The 22,960-nt window shown below is 42.5% G+C and overlaps 1 protein-coding gene across 2 annotated transcripts in view; it reads right to left on the reverse strand.

Annotated features, from left to right (window-relative positions):
- Positions 1–22,960, reverse strand: part of FGF14 (fibroblast growth factor 14) — a 738,072-nt gene that overhangs the window by 124,578 nt on the left and 590,534 nt on the right. The window lies entirely within an intron of this gene.

Here is a 22,960-nt window from a genome sequence, read left to right on the forward strand (position 1 = left end):
AGAAGGAGCCCCGGGGTGTATATTCCTCAACCTCAGAAAGCAAGCTAAACATGCTTCTTCAGTTGTTTTCTTCCTCTCTGATGTGCTCGGCAACCTTAGACATAAAACGCGGAATTCACCATAGAGTTTACCTTTTGCCTCCCATTCTTCCTTCATAGCAGGTTTTATAATGCTATTCTTTGATCAAAGCGCCGTATTCCATGCAGACAAGATTAAACTGCTTCAGGATCACTGTAGGAACATTAGAATGGGGGAATCCTGCCACATCAATTGAAGGACGCAAGTTGCATTTAGTTGGAAAGATAACTCTGTAAATATACCCTTTAATTTATTTATTTATATATTTTTAGACATAATTTCAACAAGCTAGCGGCTAAAGGGGAACTGTCAGTAGGATGAACCCTCCTAAGGAGTCTATATGGTCATGTAGGTCATAGGGAGCTGAAAAAAATAATACCTTGATATCTACGAGCCAATGTCTTATTCTAGAGAAATCCATTTTTTTCTTATATGTAAATGAACTTTTCCAAGCTATGGGCCGGACACTGATCCATAAGAGATTCTGCCTTCAGAGATTATTATAAATAAAATGGGAAATTACCAGTGTGAGACTTATAACTAACACAAAACAGGAGAACTGCACTTTGCTGCAGCTCTCACAGCTCTGCTGTATTGAACAATACTGTAACACTGGCTGCCTGTGAGATGGAGGCTGAAGCCCTGAGAGGAACCTGCAAATGTGTCAGTTATAATCACACACAGCTCTGCAGTGAGATCAGGAGAGCAGAGAGCAGCCGTCATATATCCCACTGGTAATACCCCATTATATTTATAATAAGCTCTGGAGGTGGATTCTCATGTAAATTAGTGTCCAGCCCATAGCCTGGAACAGCTCACTTACATATAAAATCATGGATTTATCTGTAATGAGACATTGGATCTTAGATATGAAGATATCTTTTTAGTCAGCTTCCTACAATCTACATGCCCATATAGATGGCTTAGAAGGGTTGATCCTACTGACAGATTCCCAGATGTGCCAAGATGACAATGAGAGATTATATGCATATGATCGTTGAGGTTCCCAAAGCTCTGAATCCCATGAATCATAAGAATTGGGGTTTCAAATCCCCCATTTTAATCAAATACGGTTCACCATATGCACTGTTGCTCCATTCAGGAATCACAGAGATAACCTAGTATAGTACTTTACTGGTTAGTTATCTCCACCAGCATGGTGTGACATGTATCACCTAGTCAGTCAATTTATAATAAGTAATGATTATGATGCTATCCCTTAAAAATGAGCACCATCAAGACTAGATGTGGCTGGAGCTCCTTTCAAAGGTAAAAATGGGATTGGATGGATTAAAATTTAACCTGTCTAATCACTAAGTTGCCAAAGATCTTGGGATAGAATCTGACTGTCCATCTTAGGCGGGCTTTGCACGTTGCGACATCGGTAACAATGTGTTACCGATGCTGCAGCGCTAGTCCCGCCCCCGTCGCATGTGCGATATCTAGTGAAAGCTGCCGTAGCGATTATTATCGCTACGGCAGCTTTACACGCACATACCTGCCGTGCGACGTCCCTCTGGCCGGCGACCCGCCTCCTTCCTTAGGGGGCGGGTCGTGCGGCGTCACAGTGACGTCACACGGCAGGCGGCCAATTGAAGTGGAGGGGCGGAGATGAGCAGGATGTAAACATCCCGCCCACCTCCGTCCTTCTCATTGCAGCCGGCGGCAGGTAAGGTGAAGTTCCTCGCTCCTGCGGCTTCATACACAGCGATGTGTGCGGCCGCAGGAACGAGGAACTACATCGTACCTGTCGCTCCCCCGGCATTATGGAAATGTCGGAGGCTGCAGCGATGATACGATGACGACGATTTTGCGCTCGTTCATCGTATCATCTAGGATTTACACACTACGACATCGCAAGTGACGCCGGATGTGCGTCACTTTCGATTTGACCCCACCGACATCGCACCTGCGATGTCGTAGTGTGCAAAGCCCGCCTTAGAATCACAGGTTGAAGACATTTTTTTAATTCTTCTGAAAAGGTAATGCTGTGTTCACATCACTTCTCATGTGAAATGCTTAATCCATAGGGATATATTTAGAAGTGGGCTTCTCTCTGTCTGGTATAAATTGGCATACCCTAATGAGCAAAAGGGTAACATTGTTTTGACCTTTTAACTCCATATCTCACCATCCACTACAGCTTTAAATGCAAACCTATCTTAATTTTCTAGACAATCATATTGGCTATCTCATACATAAATTTGACTTGCAACTATTTAGCATATTATTAGTTATGAAGTTTTTTGTTACGTTACTGCATTGTTACTGTTTTGATCCTAAAAATCTAAATTTTAATTTTTATTATTTTGTTAGCATTTTGTAAACAAACCTTTGGCTTTGAACACTGTATGAATCCTTCTGGGCATGCTCTTGATCTCATTCAAGCATGTCTGGACACAAATCTGAGCCCAGGTCTCTTCACCTCGTTCTGGATGTTGGTGCATACTGCCCAACTCACTCTAATCTCGACGTATGCGTCGGGTCATTTTTCTCCTGAAACACTATGTTGTCCTGTTCATACCCATAGTACTTGAGCGTACAAAGTAACTTGTCTTGTAAGGTACTCACATATAGCTTAACATTGAGATCACTATCGATCCTGGTCAAGTATCCAATGCCTTTGGCTGTGAAACAACCCTATATCATGAAGATTCCTCCACCAAACTTGACAGTTTCTTCAATGTCTTGATCCATTAGCCTCTTTTTCCCTTGTATCTTCCAGACCCATTTGCACCCATCAAAGCCTAGGTTATTGACCTTCATCTCATTGCTCCAAATCACCGTTTTTCGTTTTCTACAGTTCATTTTTTGTACTTTTCTGCAAACTCTAGTGGACTCTTCTTATGACGATATTGAAGTTGATGCTTCTTCATCGTTTTTCAGGCCACCATTCTAGACTTGTGAAATATGTGTTGCATGATGCTTACTTGGAGCTTTATTATTTCACTATTACGAAGCATATGAGCCATCTCCACTGCCATGTTTGTTGAGCCAGAACTGACAGACCTTGTGATGACTTGTTGACGCTGATATTTTACCTGGATGTCCACCTCTTGGCTTTTGAATGGATGGACAGACTTCATTTCGCATTCTTCCAACTGTCAGGGTGCTCATATGATGCAGTTTGGCAATTTTCTTGACCGAGAGACCACTATTGATGAGCTGGATGATGCTGTTTCTCTGTTCTTTGGAAATCTTCTTCATGGCTGCTCTTCAATTCATGTTAGTGACCTTTCACTTGGTAATAAACTTATTAACACACTAAGCTATTCGGGAAAGTGAGAAAAGGTTGTAATTTGTAGTGTACAGGAAAAAATAGATTGCTCCACCACTAAGAGCAAAACAATAACAATGCTGTGACATGACAAGAATCTGCATAACCTCTGTATATACCTCATAATCCCAGCATTTCTTTCTGTGCCATTTTGTATTCATAACCATTCACAGCGATGAGTAAAGCAATATCCTATGTACAGTATATTTGAGAAAGTTAGACTTTCTTTCTTCCACTTGGAGCTATAACTCTATTCAAATATATGGAATGGATTTTAGAGTCACAAAAAAATTCTGCTACAAATCTTCTATGCCCTAGATGAGAGGGGACATACATTTGCTGCTATTACATACTATTTATAATAAACTCAATTTATAAGGATTTCAAGCAGAAAAATTGTCCCATTTCAGACAGACTTAGCCGTCTTATTCATGCTGTACTCCATACAATGTGGTACTGCAGCTTTAATAAAAATAGATGTTTTTCAGCTTGTGGCCTTTCTTGCAATTATTGCTTTTCCGGCCAATTCTGTGACCCGAATGACATCGATGTGGCATTAGCCCAAAAGAAAACACTAACAAACACAGGTGAAAAAATAACAACTCCTCTGCCTTTCAGTGAGCTGTATTGAGCTGGAAACCTTTACAAAACAGCAGGCGGAAATGGTATTTTCCACAAAAGGATAAAATCTACTGTATATTTTTAGCCTCAGCAAAACAAGACAATTTCTTGTCTTTTATACTTAGAATGTAAACTATTTCTTTTCTGGAGACACAATTCCTAGACATTCTGGGGCAGATACAGCAAGCTGTAATTGAAATATTGGTGTAAGACCAAGTTTAGGCAAGAATACGAAAAATCGTCTGATTTTGAGTCATTATTAGTAATGGGTGAATTGTAAAGTTCGGGGCCCGTAACGGATACTCAGTGACCGTGCATGGAACACGGGCTTCTCAGGGAAGTCCGTGTTACTGTTCTGGTTCGACTCCCTGAATAATTAAAAAAAAAAAGGAAACAGAGAAAATAAGGAATAAAGCAGAAGCTTTAACGCTAAAGCTGTCACACTACTTCTGGGTCTGCTCATTAACCCTCATACATATTCACTGCTTCTACCACCTATTGTCAGTCATGGCATCTCTGGTTGCAGTCAGACCGCATCAGATTGGTAGCAGTCAGACCTGTGTGACAGCGTCTGTGATTGGCTGGAACACATATGCTGTCTGCATCCCTACAGTGGTGTAAAAATAAATAAATAAAAAAATGGCATGGGGTCCCCCCATATTGTGATACCCAATGCTGATAAATCAGATGGCTACAGACTGCAGCCCCCAGCTGTGTTCTTATCTTGCCTGTGTAAGACAATAAAAGAGACTCCCTGCAGCTTTTTTTAAAATTCTTGAAACAAATAATTTAATAAAACGGTGTGCGATGCCCCCCAATTTTGATATACAGTCATTTTAAAGCAGAAGCAGACATCTGGGGGCTGGTGTGACGATATGGACTCTGTCAGTGCCTAGCATGGGTGAAGTTTCTTAAAATTCCGTCAGACATGATGATAGTTTGTTTATAAACGGGGGATAAGCCCCTCATTATTTCTACAAGACTCTTAGGAGTCTAGTGTTAAAGTTCTTATTGACTCATGTAATTGCCTTGGCCAGTGAAGGTCAGATACCCAGACAAATCAAGTATGCGAACCTCCCATTGTATTACTAGGTATATTGCTAGATGCGATTTAACTTAGCTGTCTCTCCCTCGTCTCTGCCAGAGACCATTACTACTAAGGATATTTTGTATATGGCTTCAAATCTAGCCAATAAGAGCCCAGTCTTATCCACCAATCGTGAAGACCCCAATGGTCTGAATGGATAGCTCAAGGGAATAAGAAGAAGGACTGTCCATTGCCCAGGTAGTCTCTTGCTACTAGGATCTGCGGATCTGATTGGTAAGCCATAACCGTACCTGGATTGTAATACTACATGGACTTCAGCATCGAATGCAAGGATTCGGCTGAGATATCAAGGACTACCTAAGGAAGGAATCCAGCTTGGGACAATCCAGTCACCTGACTACAGGCTTTGCGGTCCTCAGCCAGCTTACTAAATCCGGTGTTATTCCATTCTCGGTGAGTGCCCGCCGAAAGCGGGGTGCTGCTGGTGTGGGGTAAGTAGCCCTGGAAGCTCTGAGGCACGGACATTCTAATCTCTGGTGAGCCAGCGGAAGAGTGAGAAACTGTTGCCGGTTACATTCTGTGGTTTTGCTGGTTATGTGCCATATACCGTTAATTCTTTGCGGATCCAATAAAGTCTTAATATTGTGATTCCCTTATCCTGTGTTGTCTGAGTAGTGTTCCACCCACAGTTAAAGGGGTTATCCGGCTTCTTTGACATTTTTTTTTTTATTTCCCTATTGGGCTACATTGGGGCAGGTAAGTAGATAGAGACCACTTACCTGCCCTGCTGTCAGCCCCTCTCCCCCGGCTCAGAGCAGTCATGTGATCGCTCCTGCCGCAATTTTGCTGCTTCCGGTCATTTCATGTCAACATGGGCAGGGCCATGTTGACATGCAAATGTGGAAACAGCATGTCGCCTCTCTGCTGGGTGTCTACAGTGTGATGAGCCCTGCCCCTTTCCCTGCACCCTCCCACACATTCCCCCGCACCTCTTTTACTCTCCAGTAACCTCCCCCTGCACTGCTGTGGGGTCTGTGACCTGGGGGCGGGGCCTGGCGGCAGCTGCCATGGTGTCAGCTCCAGCACTGGGCCCCCTGCTCAGGATCACACATTCAAATGTACCGGCATCACAGATCACAGATGCCGGTACATTTGAAAGTGCTGATGAGAAGCAGCGCAGCGCTGCTTCTCATCACTGTCCCTCCGGCTGTCTGTGCTCTCTTCAGCACAGCGGTGACGTCACTACTGTGCTGAAGAGAGCACAGACAGCGCGCAAACGTGCAGGAGCGGCGGGGACCGAGGACAGGTGAGTATGTACTCCACATGTGTTCCCGATGGGGATGGGGATGGGGGGGTTGGAGAGCCATATGTGTGCGTGTGCAGAGCCATATGTGTGTGTGTGAGGTGCAGAGCCATATGTGTGCGTGTTCAGAGCCATGTGTGTGCGTGTACGGTGCAGAGCCATATGTGTGCATGTGCAGAGCCATATGTGTGCGTGTGCGGTGCAGAGCCATATGTGTGCGTGTGCAGAGCCATATGTGTGCGTGTGCGGTACAGAGCCATATGTGTGCGTGTGCGGTGCAGAGCCATGTGTGTGCGTGTACGGTGCAAAGCCATATGTGTGCGTGTGCAGAGCCATATGTGTGCGTGTGCGGTGCAGAGCCATATGTGTGCATGTGAGGTACAGAGCCATATGTGTGCATGTGCGGTGCAGAGCCATATGTGTGCGTGTGCAGAGCCATGTGTGTGTGTGCGGTACAGAGCCATATGTGTGCGTGTGCGGTGCAGAGCCATATGTGTGCGTGTGCGGTGCAGAACCATATGTCTGTGTGTGCGGTGCAGAGCCATATGTGTGCGTGTGCGGTACAGAGCCATATGTGTGCGGTGCAGAGCCATATGTGTGCGTGTGCGGTACAGAGCCATATGTGTGCGTGTGCGGTGCAGAGCCATATGTGTGCGTGTGCAGAGCCATATGTGTGCGTGTGCGGTACAGAGCCATATGTGTGCGTGTGCGGTGCAGAGCCATATGTCTGCGTGTGCGGTGCAAAGCCATATGTGTGCGTGTGCGGTACAGAGCCATATGTGTGCGGTGCAGAGCCATATGTGTGCGTGTGCGGTGCAGAGCCATATGTGTGCGTGTGCGGTACAGAGCCATATGTGTGCGTGTGCAGTGCAGAGCCATATGTGTGCGTGTGCAGAGCCATATGTGTGCGTGTGCGTGTGCAGAGCCATATGTGTGCGTGTGCGGGTACAGAGCCATATGTGTGCATGTGCATGTGCAGAGTCATATGTGTGCGTGTGCGGTACAGAGCCATATGTGTGCGTGTGCGGTACATAGCCATATGTGTGCGTGTGCGGTGCAGAGCCATATGTGTGCGTGTGCAGAGCCATATGTGTGCGTGTGCGGTACAGAGCCATATGTGTGCGGTGCAGAGCCATATCTGTGCGTGTGCGGTGCAGAACCATATGTCTGCGTGTGCGGGGTCAGAGCCATATGTTTGCGTGTGCGGTACAGAGCCATATGTGTGCGGTGCAGAGCCATATGTGTGCGTGTGCGGTGCAGAGCCATATGTGTGCGTGTGCGGTGCAGAGCCATATGTGTGCGTGTGCAGAGCCATATGTGTGCGTGTGCGTGTGCAGAGCCATATGTTTGCGTGTGCGGTACAGAGCCATATGTGTGCGTGTGCAGAGCCATATGTGTGCGTGTGCGGTACAGAGCCATATGTGTGCGTGTGCGGTACAGAGCCATATGTGTGCGTGTGCGGTGCAGAGCCCAATGTGGGGCTGTTATTTGCAATGCTGTAGTGATAACAGGTCAGGTGCTGGGGAAGAATACTGACAGGGAATGTGTGTGCAGGGGCGGGGCTGGACACTGGGGTGGGTGGTGACAGCTCTGACTGAGGTTTTGCACAGGAAGTGGTCATGTTTGCTGGAGCTGAATGTAAACAAGAAGCTGCCGAGAATAAAGGGATAATTCAAGAGGAACAAAAGTTAGAAAACAAAAAATAACAATGTAGGTGTGATTTATATGACAATACAGCACAGAAACTCAAAATTTTTTGTTAAGCTAATGTCGGACAACTCCTTTAAGGAGGTCGGGCGTTTGGGATGAGCCCTGGGCCATGCTGTCTTTCCAAAGGGTGCCGGGTCAGCGGATGAGAGCACCCACTGACCCCCATGTCTCCACAGCTGGTATTCTCAGGATGGGGAGGCCCATGGTAATTGGATCCCTCAGCCTAAAAATAGCAGCCTGCTGCCACCCAGAATTGTTGCATCCATTATATGTGACAATCTTGGCACTCTACCCAGCTCATCCTGATTGCCCTGGTGCACTGGTAATCGTGGTAATATAACATTCTAATGACAGCTCATAGCTGCCACTAAGCCCTAGATTAGTAATGGTAGGCAGTTGTAAGCAGTGATGTCACTGAGTTCAATCAGAAATGCACTTCCTGGCCTTAAACCACTTTTTTTTGCCAGGAGATGCAGATTTGGTACTGAAATTTATACACCAAATTTCTGCACCAAATCTTCTGGCAAAAAAATGCATCTAAACGCGAAGCAGTTTTGATGCGGTATTGATGCGTGAATTTTTTTGCCAGACTATGGAGATTTGGTGCAGTAATTAGGTGTATAAATAGTTTTCTGCCAGGAGATATAAATTGTGTGCAGAAATCTGGTGCAGGCTTTTTCAGCACCAAATTTGCATCTCCTGGCAGAAAACTACCAAAATAATGTCAAAACCGTTTTTGTGTGTTTTTTTGCCAGGAGATGCAGATTTGGTGCTGGAATTTATACAAAGTTATTACACCAAATCTGCATCTCCTGGCAAAAAAATTGCATCAACACCGGATTGTGTTTTTTGCCAGAAGATTCATATTTGTTGAATAAATTTCAGCACCAAATCTGCATCTCTTGTCAAAAAAAATGAGTGTTTTATGCCAGGAGACGCAGGTCTGATTAAACTCATTTCACCTGAGGTGAGCTCACTGAGTTCAATAAGTTCACCTGAGTTGAGTTTAACTGCGGTCTCAGGTGGCGGACCGTGAGAACCTCCACCTGTGACCACAGTTAAACTCAGTGACGTCACCGCTGACAGTTGCAGCTCAGTCAGTCTCTGCATGAATCTGCAGAGTGCGGTCATGTTCTGTGATGTGCCTGTGTGCTGCAACTTCAGTATGTAGCAAAGCCAGGATCATCATTGAACCTTGGGTGGATTACATCAGACCTGCAGGGGTGTTTTGGGGGTTGATAAATTGGAGAAAGAAGGTGTTTTTGTATTTTATTTCAAATTAAGGATTTTTTCAGTGTTTGTGTTTCTTATCACATACAGATTAGTAATGTGGGGGTCTCATAGACACTTCCTATTATAAATCTAGGGCTTAGTGGCAGCTGTTAACTGTCATTAACCCCATATATTACCCCGATTGCCCCCGCACCACCATGTCACTGTAAAGTGCCATAATTGTCAGATCTAATGGATGCGACAATTCTGGGTGGCTGTAGGCTACTATATTTAGACTGGGAGCCAATAACAATCGGCCTCCCAAGCCTCAGAACACCAGCCCCCAGCTGTTGGCTTTATTATGGCTGGGTATCAAAATTGGGGGAACCGCATGCTATTTTGTTAAATTATTTATTTAAATAATAAAAAAGCTGTATGGGGTGCCTTTTATTTTGATATACAGACAAGATAAGCAGACAGCTGGGGGTACAGTCTGTAGCAGTCTGCTGTATCTGCTGGGTATCTCAATATGGGGGATCCTTCAACCAATTTATTTAGTTAGTTATTTTTACATCACTATAGGGATGCAGACAGCGTGTGTGCCTCCAACCAATCACAGACACTGTTACATAGGGTGGGGCACAGTCTGACTGCAACCAATCACAGACTCCGGGATTGATGGCGGGCTGGGGAAGCAGTGAACATGTATGAGGGTTAATGAGCGGATCTGAAAGTAGTGTTATAGCCATGTGGGAGACTCAGTAAGTATAATGCTCCTGCTCTAATCCCACTAGCCCTTTCTAGTACTATTTTACAGTCAATGTTCAGATCCCCATAGACTTAAATGGGGTTTGGCATCCAGGCAGATGTTCGGGTTCTAGTCCGGTCCCAAACCAATTTTTTTTTAAAGTCCGACTGGATGAACCTGAACATCAGCGGGTTCGCTCATCTTTAGTCATTATCCATAACGTCACCCATATTCCATCCATATGCCATTTTTTTACTTCCGTGTGACATCCCATTTTGTGAACTCAACTATCGGTGAAGTTAACAGAAAGTGTAAAGAAATCATAAGATTACTTAGACTCCGATACCACCATGACAGTAGGTGATGCTTGAGGAAACTGCCTTGTGACTGTGACTATGTCCTATAAGTATTTTTCCAGTCTGATGTAAAAAAGGATTAAGCATTTAAGTATGAATAATTTAAAGAAAATGATTAGATTTTGGTTTATTTTCAAAGACTGCAATAAGTTCATATATTGCATTTTATATTTGAGAATTTTCAAAATTGCATCCTGTCCACACTATACTAAAACAGCAGCTCATGTTTTTCTGTTACAATGTATCAGTGTAGGTAATTTATCAATCTTCAGTGGCAGTGGAGGGGTTAGCGACGGCGGTGAATGGAGTTGGTAGCGGCAGAGAAAGATGTGGTAATGGCGGCAGTGGGGGGAACGGCGGGGAATGGTAGGGGGGGTGGGAGTGGCACCAGTACTCACCCATCCCGAGAGGGTGACAGGGGGAAAGTGTGGCATATGCTGTAAGCTCCACAAAGATGGCGGCAATCTCCTCTCTGCTGTGATCTGGACAGCCCAGGGGGCATGTCGAGCTCACAGCCAGGAGCTCTCAGTGTTAAGTACAGGGTCAGAGCCTGTCTATAAGATCCAATGAGCAGACAGCTGCCATATTTAAGGTGAGTAACTGTCATTACTCAAAGATGGCAGCCCCCAGTGTTTCAGTAAAAATAAAATTTAAATAAAAACTAAATAAACAATAAATTAAATTTTGTATTAATGATAATGGATTCCATAATCACTATTATTAATACAAAAATTTAAAAACGTGACACCTTACCTTTAAGACTAGAGGCCCCAATAGACATTAGATAGGGAACAGCTGATAGCCATGTCACAGCTCCGCCATAACTGGAAACTCGGCCCTTAGCCAAGCACTTTTATATTCTCTATGACCGAGCCGCTGCCAGGCTCCTCTGGCAGCGGATTATCTCAAGGGAGTACATTGACTGATGATATTCAACATGCCTGACCCTTGTTTTCCAGACCTCATTTTTTGGAAGAGAGTCAGGACAGCTCTAAACATATTTATACATTAGGCTGTTGGCCGATCTTGCTGCTATCAGCAGGCTTGCCCAACTTTAGTCTTAAGGGTGCTTTACACGCTGCGACATCGCTAACGATATATCGTCGGGGTCACGTCGTTAGTGATGCACATCCGGCGCAGTTAGCAACATCACAGCATGTGACACCGATGAGCGACGATCAAAGAGCGCAAAAATGTGAAAAATCGTTGCTCATTTTTCCTTAATATCGTTGCTGCTGCAGGTACAAATGTTGTTTGTCGTTCCTGCGGCAGCACACATTGCTGTGTGTGACACCGCAGGAACGACGAACATCTCCTTACCTGCGTCCACCGGCAATGAGGAAGAAAGAAGGTGGGCGGCATGTTCCGGACGCTCATCTCCGCCCCTCCTCTGCTATTGGACGGCTGCCGTGTGACGTCGCTGTGACGCCGCATGAACCGCCCCCTTAGAAAGGAGGCGGATCGCCGGCCAGAGTGACGTCGCAGGGAAGGTAAGTCCGTGTGACGGGTGTTAGCGATGTTGTGCGCCACGGGCAGCGATTTGTCCGTGTCGCACAACCGACGGGGGTGGGTATGCTCGCTAGCGATATCGGTACTGATATTGCAGCGTGTAAAGTACCCTTTATGTGTATGGGGATCTCTCAAAAGATTGTCTATATTAGAAACAAAAGTAGCACACTCCCAGAAGTTTGATATACAAGCCATTCATTCATTTTCTAATAACAATGTTCACATTCAGTCATAGCAATAAATATTTTGTAAATTGTGAGGATTTATAACTATATAACTAAGGTATCCAAATGTACTTTGTTCTAAGTCTTTGCATTATACAGTCGGAACTAAAAGGTCCCCTAAAAAAATTGGGGGAGCCTGGCTGCAAGATTAGCTGTAATTGGCAATACACATAAAGCATTAGATGGCCCCCATAGTAATCGCGGGGGCGCTGATATATATTGTACGAAATGATGGTTACTGCAAAGTGAGATCTGCTCTTTGCATCGATTCTCCATGTTGACTAATGGAAGGGGTCGAGCAAATTAGAAGGGTTCTTTCTCATTGTGGGTTCAATCTGTTTCCGCATATAATGGAGATGGACAGTAGAAGAGCATGCTGCAGACTCATATTGTAGGTTTCCCTGAAAAACTAATTACAATAAAATACAACACTTTTACACAGACCAGATGACTTTGAATCAGTTTTTACCAGTATACAAGATAATCAGGTCTCTGTGAAGAGAGTAATAACAATAATTAGCCTGTAGCAGTGTACAGGTTAATGCCGTCTCCGCACAGACACAGCCCTGGTGTAAGCAGCAACAAGTATAATACTTTACTACAACACTACAGAATGGTTTTCAGTTAGTGCCATTGGTCCCTGCAACAGATAAAGGCAATCATTTCTAATAAATCCACTTATGCCATTTGTTCTTTTTAGATAAAATTGCTCTCTTTTTTGTTATTCCAGAAATAAAAAATGTGAACTCTTGGGATTAACAATAAAAGTGACCTAAGGCTCCCTGCACATGGCCACATAAAGCTGTACCAGTTTCCAATATAACACTATCGCCATCTGCGCTATTACACTAAACATGCCGCTTATCTAGAGGTAACATGAATGATGTGCTGCATACATACCGTAGAATGCCATGGTGCGATATGCTATTGATGTAAGATGTCAGTGGTCCTCAGAAAGGCACCAGATGTGTGGTAGTTGCTACATCTGTACATTATGTGTGTACTATGTGATGTTCATAGTATGGAGTCAATGTAAAGCTGGTGATACACATGTGAGATGTTGACAAAATGACCAATAGCTATATCTCATTGCATACATTGGGCACAGTGGCCCCTTGTGCCAATCATCTCATAACTTTTATCTTATGTATGGCCAGATATTTTAGATCTCTATGGAGCATGAAAAAGGTCCATAAAAATGCAATTTATAAATTCCTATGACAATCATTTACAGATTATCTAATATATGAAGCGGAGTGTATGCCTCCATTAAAGTCAATGGAGCTGCGAGCTATTTGGTTATTAATAGGAACTGTAATTGTTAAATTGTTAGTATAAGAGGCTTATGTGTGAGGTAATAAGATGTCGGTGGGGAGATAGATAGAGACAGAAAGAAACAGAGAGAGAGAGACAGACAGTTAAAGAGACAGATAGAGGCAGACAGACAGAGGCAGACAGACAGAGACAGACAGACAGGGAAAGAGACAGGCAGACAGGGAAATAGACAGGCAGACAGGGAAAGAGACAGGAAGACAGGGAAATAGACAGGCAGACAGGGAAAGAAACAGGCAGACAGGGAAAGAGACAGGCAGACAGGGAAAGAGACAGGCAGAGAGACAGACAGAGACAAGGAAAGAGACAGGGAAAGAGACAGACAAGGAAAGAGACAAGTAAAGAGACAGGGAAAGAGACAGAGACAGGGAAAGAGAAGACAGATGGGGAACGAAACAGACGGGGAACTAGACAGACAGGGAATGATACAGATGGGGAAAGAGACAGACCTGGATCGAGACAGACCTAGAAAGAGATAGATGTGGAAAGAGAAAGATGGGAAATAGAATGACCTGGAACAAGACAGACCTGGAATGAGAAAGATGGGGAACGAGACAGACGGGGAACGAGACAGATGGGGAACGAGACAGACGGGGAACGAGACAGACGGGGAACGAGACAGACGGGGAACGAGACAGACGGGGAACGAGACAGACGGGGAACGAGACAGACAGATAGATAGAGAAAGATAGACAGACACAGTCAAACAAAGAGATAGAGAGAGTCAGACAGACACAGAGAGAGAGAGAGACAGACAGAGAGACTGATACAGAGACAGACAGAGACAGACACACAGAGACAGACAGACAGAGACAAACAGAAACTCGAAGAGAGACAGAGAGGCAGTTACTATCCCAGGCAACGCCCGGGTACTACAGCTAGTAGTTACACATATTTGTAAAATGGGAGAAAATATAGACACAAATCTAATATAAATCCATATAAATCCAAATAAAAATATGACCTCGATATCCAACTGCTGGCCACATTGCTGACATTACTACTCCAAAACAGTTGACAATGGACATCACAAATCATTGTGATACAATACCTTACTACATCATCCATTGACACAGTAAATTCTGTGGATGTGCTCAATACAGGTCAATGAAATGTACGCAGTGTAGAAATTAGCACATTTTTTCAGATTCTATTTGTGAGATTTGATTGGGCTAAAAAGTGTTGGGAAGGGGTTAAAATAATGACAAAAAATTATACTGACCGAGCCCTCATCCATGCCCAGTCCAGTCACCTTCTTCAGTTCAGTCACTGAGTCAACGTTAGCGTATTTCAGCATCTGCCGCCTTCAATGTCTCCTTGCTGAAGACGCCGGACGTTGAAAGACGCCGAAGATACTGCGTGTCGGAAAATGTCGAATATATCTCTGTGACGGCCGCACCCGTGACTGGACTGGAGAATATGACCTGTGCAGGGCTGTGTAGCGGGACAGGTAAGGACAGGGTGAAAATAATTTATTGTATTTGTGTTTATTCTGCTCTAAAGACTGCAGAGACCTCAGAGGAGAGTAATACACATTTAATTCACATCAACCAAAATTCAAGCAAAGTGTCCGATTCTAACTTTGGCGGATTTGCTCATTACTAATGCAATGGGCCCATATACCTGTAGATCCCGTTAACTTAGAAGGACATAATTTTACATACTTGCATATTACAAAGTTTGAAAACTTTTAGTGCTGAGTTAAATAATCCTATGGAAACTACCTGAAACAAGAGAACCCCTTTTATGTACACTACAAAGTGATAAATAACATCGGCACACTATCGGTATGAATTTTTAATCTATTGCTTTCCCCACTGTCTAATTGGCCCTAACTTTCCAGCTCCCATATGTTTCACTGTAACAGTGTTTGAAGCTAAACAAAATCAGACACTTCCATATGTTTATCTTTCTGAGAACAAGGCAGAGCTTGTACGGCTGCCTTAATATGCTGTGACAATGTGCTGTTTCACTCCTTCTCCAATTATTCCTGCTCTCGGTGATTGCAGAGCTTGCAACAACACAAGCCACAATTCATATGAGCTTCCATTTGTTGATGCTTCACTGCAGGCTTTACGGCCCATGCCCATAAGAATTTTATACCCATCTTCAGTCTGCCTTAAAACGTTATGAAGGGCCAGAAGTTTACTCAAAGTTCATTGAGCTATGTAGAGTCATGGAAAGTCCATGCGTATACAGCACTGCAGGCGCTTATAAGGGGTTCATTCTTTAATAGTTCTTTAATAGTCACTGAAAATAAGTTTACACTGATCATAAATTAATTGGTATGAGAGATCATAAATCCAATGTAATAACTTATCTCCTCTATAAGAAAAAAGGAAGAAATGATAGTTTATGTCAACCCCTGTTCTTTGGTCTAATGTTTCAGGAGAAAGTCTGTATGGTTGTAAACAGGGACACAAAATTATAAATTTAAAGGGGTTTTCCCAAAACTTCAAGCTATCCACAATCCATAGGTTAGAGAGAATAACTTATTGATTGCTGGCAGTCTGACCACTGAGACAACCGGTGTTCCTGAGGACAAAGCTCTACACAGCCTAATCTTCAATGCAGCAGGGAGCAGATGCTCAGCCTCAGCTCCATTCATTCTCTATGGGACTGGTCCGACCTTGGCAGTTTCCCGCACACTCATTGACAATGATTGGGTAAAAGGTCCAGCATTCGTACCTTCACTCATGTAAAAAAGAGGTCTGCTGAGCTCCATCCTTGGAGTTTCAGAACTATATTCTCTGTATAAGGGATAACTTGTGTTTTTTGGAAAATCTATTTAATTGGTAACTGCTTTTCAGCTGAAGCCAAACTGCAAGCTAGACCAGCTAATGCTTTATTTTTATAAACCCCCTGTGGTCGGTTGTTATCACCAGGGTAAATTGATACTGGCTGTTTCATATTATAAGGAATGACATGCATAAAAAAGTGGGGTTGTATTGCAATGATTAAAAGTAGCCCTCCATTATGGTGCTGAATTTCCATCCAGAACAGAATTACCTAGCATTTGTTTCCTCCTCCACGTCCATTCTAAAAACCCTGGGATAGACCGATTCCATTTTTTACCCAGTTAGTAGTAAAGAGAATAGTCCCAACCAAGACTCCAAGAACTCCATAGCAAGCCTCTATGGTTTTATCCTAATTTATACATCAGCTACTGAAATCAATATCTAACCAAGTGATGCATTGATAAGATGGACCACCAGACCAAGAGTTGCTCTTTACTTTTGGTCGCCAATAGGATCCAGAGAAAGGTACACTTATTGCACTTATTGAGTCAGTATATCCTACCAGGAATTTGAGATATTGCAACTAGAGATGAGCGGACCTGTGGACGTTTGCTTCGGCGTGTTCGTTCGGCCTTTAGATAAAGTGTGGTTTGGGACCTAGACTTGAGCTAAACACCAATGGAAGTCACTAAATTGGGCAGTTTTGGTCTCTGCACTCATGCAACTAGCCATAAGCAAAATACTTGTGGGGGGAGGGTGGCCGTGGTTTTACCATTTTATTTTGTGCACACTACATCTGATCATGCTGTTGATACCCCCAGTGCAAGCCATTCAATAACTGCAAGCAGCTCTCACTTCTCTGAGTACCGAGTGTACCCGAGCACTGTCATGCTCACGCGAGTGATTTGCATATGTAAAGCACCCGAACTCTTGGCGCTTTTTGTAAAGTCTGTGCTTGCTACAAACACTGAACATCGAACCTTGGGTTCGCTCATCTCTAATTCCAACCCTAAAATTTAAAGACACCTATACAAGAAGATATTTTTTGAATTCTGAACATCTAACCCCATAATATTTCATCTTTTTGCTTTGCCTTTTGTTCGGGGGAGCTCCGTATATTTCATATTGCATGTGCAAAATGGAAATTAATTATCTTTTCATTACAAAACATATCTGCTTTTATAAATCCTGCCATTGATTGTTAATATTGATAGTTTCTATATACTACAGTACATTTTATGAAAACTAACAATACATTCTCTTAAAAACATGTAATACAGGCTAAAACTATATGAAATCTCCCCAAAAAGGATATCCTTGAAATTAAATAAGCTTTGTTATGAGCGGAGCTTTTAGTCATACAATCTAAGCTAAATGTTATAGTCATTATCACAATACTGTATTAATTCAATTAACAGAATCTTGCTGCAAATGTACAGAACTGTGGAAAAAAATTCTCATTCTTCTCAGAGTTAGGAGATAAATTGTTATCTCAAGACGCTCCACACAAAAATAATGTGTAATGTATTCTATAACTCACATTAATGGGTTATTTCACAGTTCAGTGGCTCTAAAATCGCTACTAAGTGGAAATTACCTTTAAGGTGCACAACAATGAAGAATCATTTCATATATTTAGAAGGCATTCAAAACACATTTAGCTTTTTGCAGTAGCAGTGTTGTAGAGGTCCAATTAGACAATGTAGCTACTGAAGAAACGAGAATAATAAAGAATAACTGTATTTAGCTCACTGATTCTAGTGTAAAGTGTGGTCGATGAAGAATAATGGTCTGTTTGTCATGGCCCTAGAAGGTAGATCAAAGTTGAACATGCACATTTCAGCGTCTATTGACAAATGATCCAATGTGTTATAGGGTCTGCCACCCAGAAAATGCTGGGGAAAAGATGAATTAGTCAAATTGGAGATGAACATGCCTAATCATTAGTGATACGCGAATACTAAATATTTGGGTTCAGGTTATTTTTACCGAATATCTATTACTTGAAGTTTTTGTATGAATGAGTCCATTGGATTGTATTGCTTAAAGATTGACAGCTGTATCTTTTAGATTTCCCAGAATAATTCTCGGGTTCCCCATTAACTTGCATTAGGTTGGTTATTTGTTACGAATACTAGAATAGTATTAGTAAGAGAAAGAATTACCAGCTCACCCACCTGGAGAACTGCCAAAAGGAACGGTGCAGGGATCAGGAAACAGCCAGACCGGGCTGCAGGCAATCACTCAACTTGAAGAAAAAGAAGGGATCCAGCATCCAAGTTCCAATTGAATTAAAAAAAAAATCTTTATTCAACAAAGATAAAAGGGTTCTTCCATAATAATAAAATCCAATTTACATGGCAGGGTAGACATAACAGAACGCGGTTCGGAGTGACAACTCCTTACTCTGAACGGTTCAGAGTAAGGAGTTGTCACTCCAAAACGTGTTTTGTTTTTTCTACCCTGCAATATAAATTGGATTTTATTATGGAAGAACCCTCCTAACTTTGTTGAATAAAGAAAAAAAATGTAATTCAATTGGAACCTGGATGCTGGATCCCTTCTTTTTCTTCAAGTTTAGAAGAGTACTAGGTATTCGGTACAAAAAACCGAACCCAAATATTTACTATTCGCTCATCACTACTAATCATTTGCTCTCCAGTTAGATATACTGTATCACTTACTGCCAAAAAAAACACAACTGATTATACAAAATTAATTTTAATAGTTCCCCTTGATTCTGCTTCCATAAGTGACTATATTATTTACAAATGGTCATAGTTTCAACTTATGTACACTTGCCTGTAGTGTAGTATACATATAATGTATACATAAGTGTATTTCTCAGTATTTTATGCAATCATTAGCAATTCATTAAAATAAGACACAAGATGAATTGAATCTGCTCCTGGCATGTGAGCACTTGGCTATTTATATTGCTGGTTTGCTTGTTTTCTTGATTTATACTTAGTTTTCTTTTTACTATGATTATTTTTTGTGTTGAAAGAACAGTTTTAGAACAATTTGCGAGTTTGATTCCACATATCGGACGTAGAGCTTCAGGTAGATAGGAATTTAAAGTACAATTGTCATGATGAAAGTGGTATCTGATCTGTAGGGAAGATGTTCTAGGGCACGAGGAGCTGATCAGGTTGATAAACATTTTTTGGGAAAATTTTAGTAAAACATATTTTATTCATTGAAATCCCAAGTGTTTATATGTATATGAGTCCAGTGGGCGGTCCTACTCACTGATTGACAGTCTCCTCTGTATGACTGCATGCAGACAGCCGGCAATCACCGGACTCATGCATACAAACCCCAGGGATTTCATTGAATAAAATACAAGTTATACTGAATCTTTTTCCCACAAAATCTATTTATCATTCTGTTCAGCTTCTCCTTCTCTAATCCATGCACTGCATGTACAACGTGACAGATTCCTTTTAACAGTAAACTATATGACTGTGGGAAAAGTAAGAGGGCATATTAGTCTCTGTATGAGAAAAATGGGGCACAGGTAGATAGATATGAAGTACATAATTGCTGGTAGAAAATCTTATACTACTAACCACAGCAACCAGCAGATGTTGGAAAACCCAATTAAATATCAGCAAACAAAAGAGGATATAATGTCTGAAACACGGTAAAAAAATTGTTTAAAAGAACAGAGAGTCCTCAGTGGTTGATACCTTTTAATGGCTAACTGAAAAGATGGTAATAATTGCAAGCTTTCGAGACTACTCAGGTCTCTTCATCAGGCATGGTATAACACAAAATCTGAAGAGTCACATACTTATACACAAAAAGTATAAGTGTTAAGTATGTGACTCTTCAGATTTTGTGTTATACCATGCCTGATGAAGAGACCTGAGTAGTCTCGAAAGCTTGCAATTATTACCATCTTTTCAGTTAGCCATTAAAAGGTATCAACCACTGAGGACTCTCTGTTCTTTTAAACAATTTTTTTATCTCTACTGGCTAACACGGTACAAAGATATATTTTACTTGAAACACGGTAGCTATTCATGGAGAGATCAATAACCTCAAATTCCCCAGACTCGTGCACCACATCCCTCATCATCAAGCGATTACAGAATACTAATGAAATCTGTACTATCTTGCAGTTCAGTCGTCTAGGATGAGACATTCCTGCGCTTCTGCAAGGCTGAAACATTTCCCCACTCCTTTACTGCACTAAGGAATTATAATTAGAAACTTTGCTAATTACAGGAGTATACCCAGACACCGCATTATTCCATTATATGTTTATCCTCATATAAACTGATAAATGTATATTTTATATGTAGTTTATTTTAAAGGGAAACTTTCTACAAAAATGTCCCCGATTACAAAATAGTATATTCTAATGGGTATCTGTCAGCTTGTTTTTGCATATGGAATCAATCTTCATATACCAACTGAAAAGGATACATTTATATACAGAACTGATGTGCCACAAGTGAGAAAAATAGAAAAATAATATAAAAGCCAAATGTAGCTCAGCCTGGAAGTCCAATGTATTTTAAAGAAATAAATTACAGTATATACTAAAGTATAAGCCAAATTTTTCAGCCCTTTTTATAATGCTGAATACGCCCCCCCATCTTACTCTCAAGTGAGGGTCCCAAAAATGTATTCTCACCTGTCCTCCATTCCCGTGGTGCCCTCTTACCTGCTTCTTGCAGATTGCAGGCACAATAGACCCCCTCATTGATCATGGCCAGCGCAGGGACCGCCGCTGTTTTCTTCAGCGCATTACTTCATTTGAATACTTTGCGGTTCTGCACAGCATTCAACTGAAGTAAAACACTGACAACAACAGTGGTGGCCCCATGTACCAGCCACGATCACTGAGGGGTCTATAGTGCCTGCAATCTGCAAGAAGCAGGTAAGTGGGCACCACGGGAATGGAGGACAGGTGAGGATAATTTTGTGTGTGTTTACGTCTGTGTGTGTAAGTGAACAACGACATTATGGTGGACAAGAAGGTTACCGAAACTAGGACATTACTACAGGGGACAATATGGGCACATTACTACAGGAGACAATATAGACACATTACTACAGGGGATAAAATGGGCACATTACTACAGGGGATAATATGAGTACATTACTACAGGGGATAATATGTGCACATTGCTACAGGAGAAAATATGTGCACATTGCTATAGTGAGCAATATGTGCACATTGCTACAGGGAACAATATGGGCACATTGCTACAGGGAACAATATGTGCACATTGCTACAGGGAACAATATGGGTACATTGCTACAGGGGACAATATGCGCACATTACTACAGGGCACAAGGATGGAGCACATTACATTTTATTGGTGTCTATTTTTATTTTTGAAATTTACCTATAGCTGATGCATTTCCCTCCCTAGGCTTATATTCAAGTCAATAAGTCTTTCCAGTTTTTTGTGGTAAAATTAGGTGTCTCGGCATATACTTGTGTTTTCCTATACTCCAGTATATACAGTAAGAGCATGTAATGCATGCATACACTTCCAATGCACGTTCACCCTGACTTTCTTTTTTTTTTTGCTAGATATCTCATAAATGGTAAATCTCTACTAAAAAGCATCATTTTTATTAGGGAACCAGAACCCACACAGCCATGCCGGTACTTCTATATCTAAAAACATGCTGGCAGGGTTGCTGTAAAACATTTTACAGAGCACCATAAATAAGAATTGCATAAAGACTTGTAAAAAAAAAATCTTCGATTAATTAATTGGTGTAAACCTGAAATAAAGTAGTTTTGAGAAAAGAAACATGTGTATGTTTTTCAGTACCAGTGCCTATCTTTAAGCCCGCTTTACACGCTGCAATGTATCTTACAATGTGTCGGTGGGGTCACGTCGTAAGTGACGCACATCCGGCATCCTAAGGTACATTGCAGTGTGTGACAGGTACGTGCGATTGCGTTTGAACCTTAAAATGTTCATCGCATACACATCGTACCTTTCTCTAGAATTGCACGTCAGATTGTTCATCGTACCCGGGGTAGCACACATCGCAGTGTGTGCCACCCTGGAAACGATGAACAGATCTTACCAGCGTCCTGCGGCTCCCGGCCCACAATGCGGAAGGAAGGAGGTGGGCGGGATGTTTACGTCCCGCTCAGCTCCACCCCTACGCTTTTATTGGCCGGCTGCCGCGTGACGTCGCTGTGACGCCGAACGTCCTCCCACTCCAGGAAGTGGACGTTCGCCGCCCACATCGAGTTCGTATGGAAGGTAAGTACGTGTGACGGGGGTTAATCGTTTGTGCGGCACATTCAACAAATTGAACGTGCCACACATACGATGTTGGCGTTGCAAATCGCATACGATATCGTATGCGAAATTGCAACGTGTAAAGCAGGCTTTATGCATGCTCTATTCCTGGTATAGTCCATTCTATAGCTATAGGCTAACTTTGTCTATGTCACCTAAATTGCTGTGTTGCAATATTCGACTCCATTCACTTTGCTCTACACTAAAAATACTGGAGACTGGAGGATTTTTTTTCCAATTTTGAGTTTTCTGCAGGCGTACACCAAAACGTAGTCGACTACATTCGGGTGTTCACCTGCAGAAAATATTTATGCCCGAAAATGGTACAAAACAGAGCACACGCTAACGTAGTCTGCTCCATTACAGTCAATGGCCCTGTCGGCGCATGTGTCCAAAACACGCTTTGCGTGGTGGGGGAGGGGTAGTTCGGATGGAGGCCCCGACGGGACCACTAAACGTAAGGCAAAATGCAGTGTAAAAGTAGCCTAAAGGCGGCATTACACACTATGATTTATCTGAC

Source organism: Anomaloglossus baeobatrachus, chromosome 2 (assembly GCF_048569485.1).
Source record: "Anomaloglossus baeobatrachus isolate aAnoBae1 chromosome 2, aAnoBae1.hap1, whole genome shotgun sequence".
Classification (NCBI taxonomy): domain Eukaryota; kingdom Metazoa; phylum Chordata; class Amphibia; order Anura; family Aromobatidae; genus Anomaloglossus; species Anomaloglossus baeobatrachus.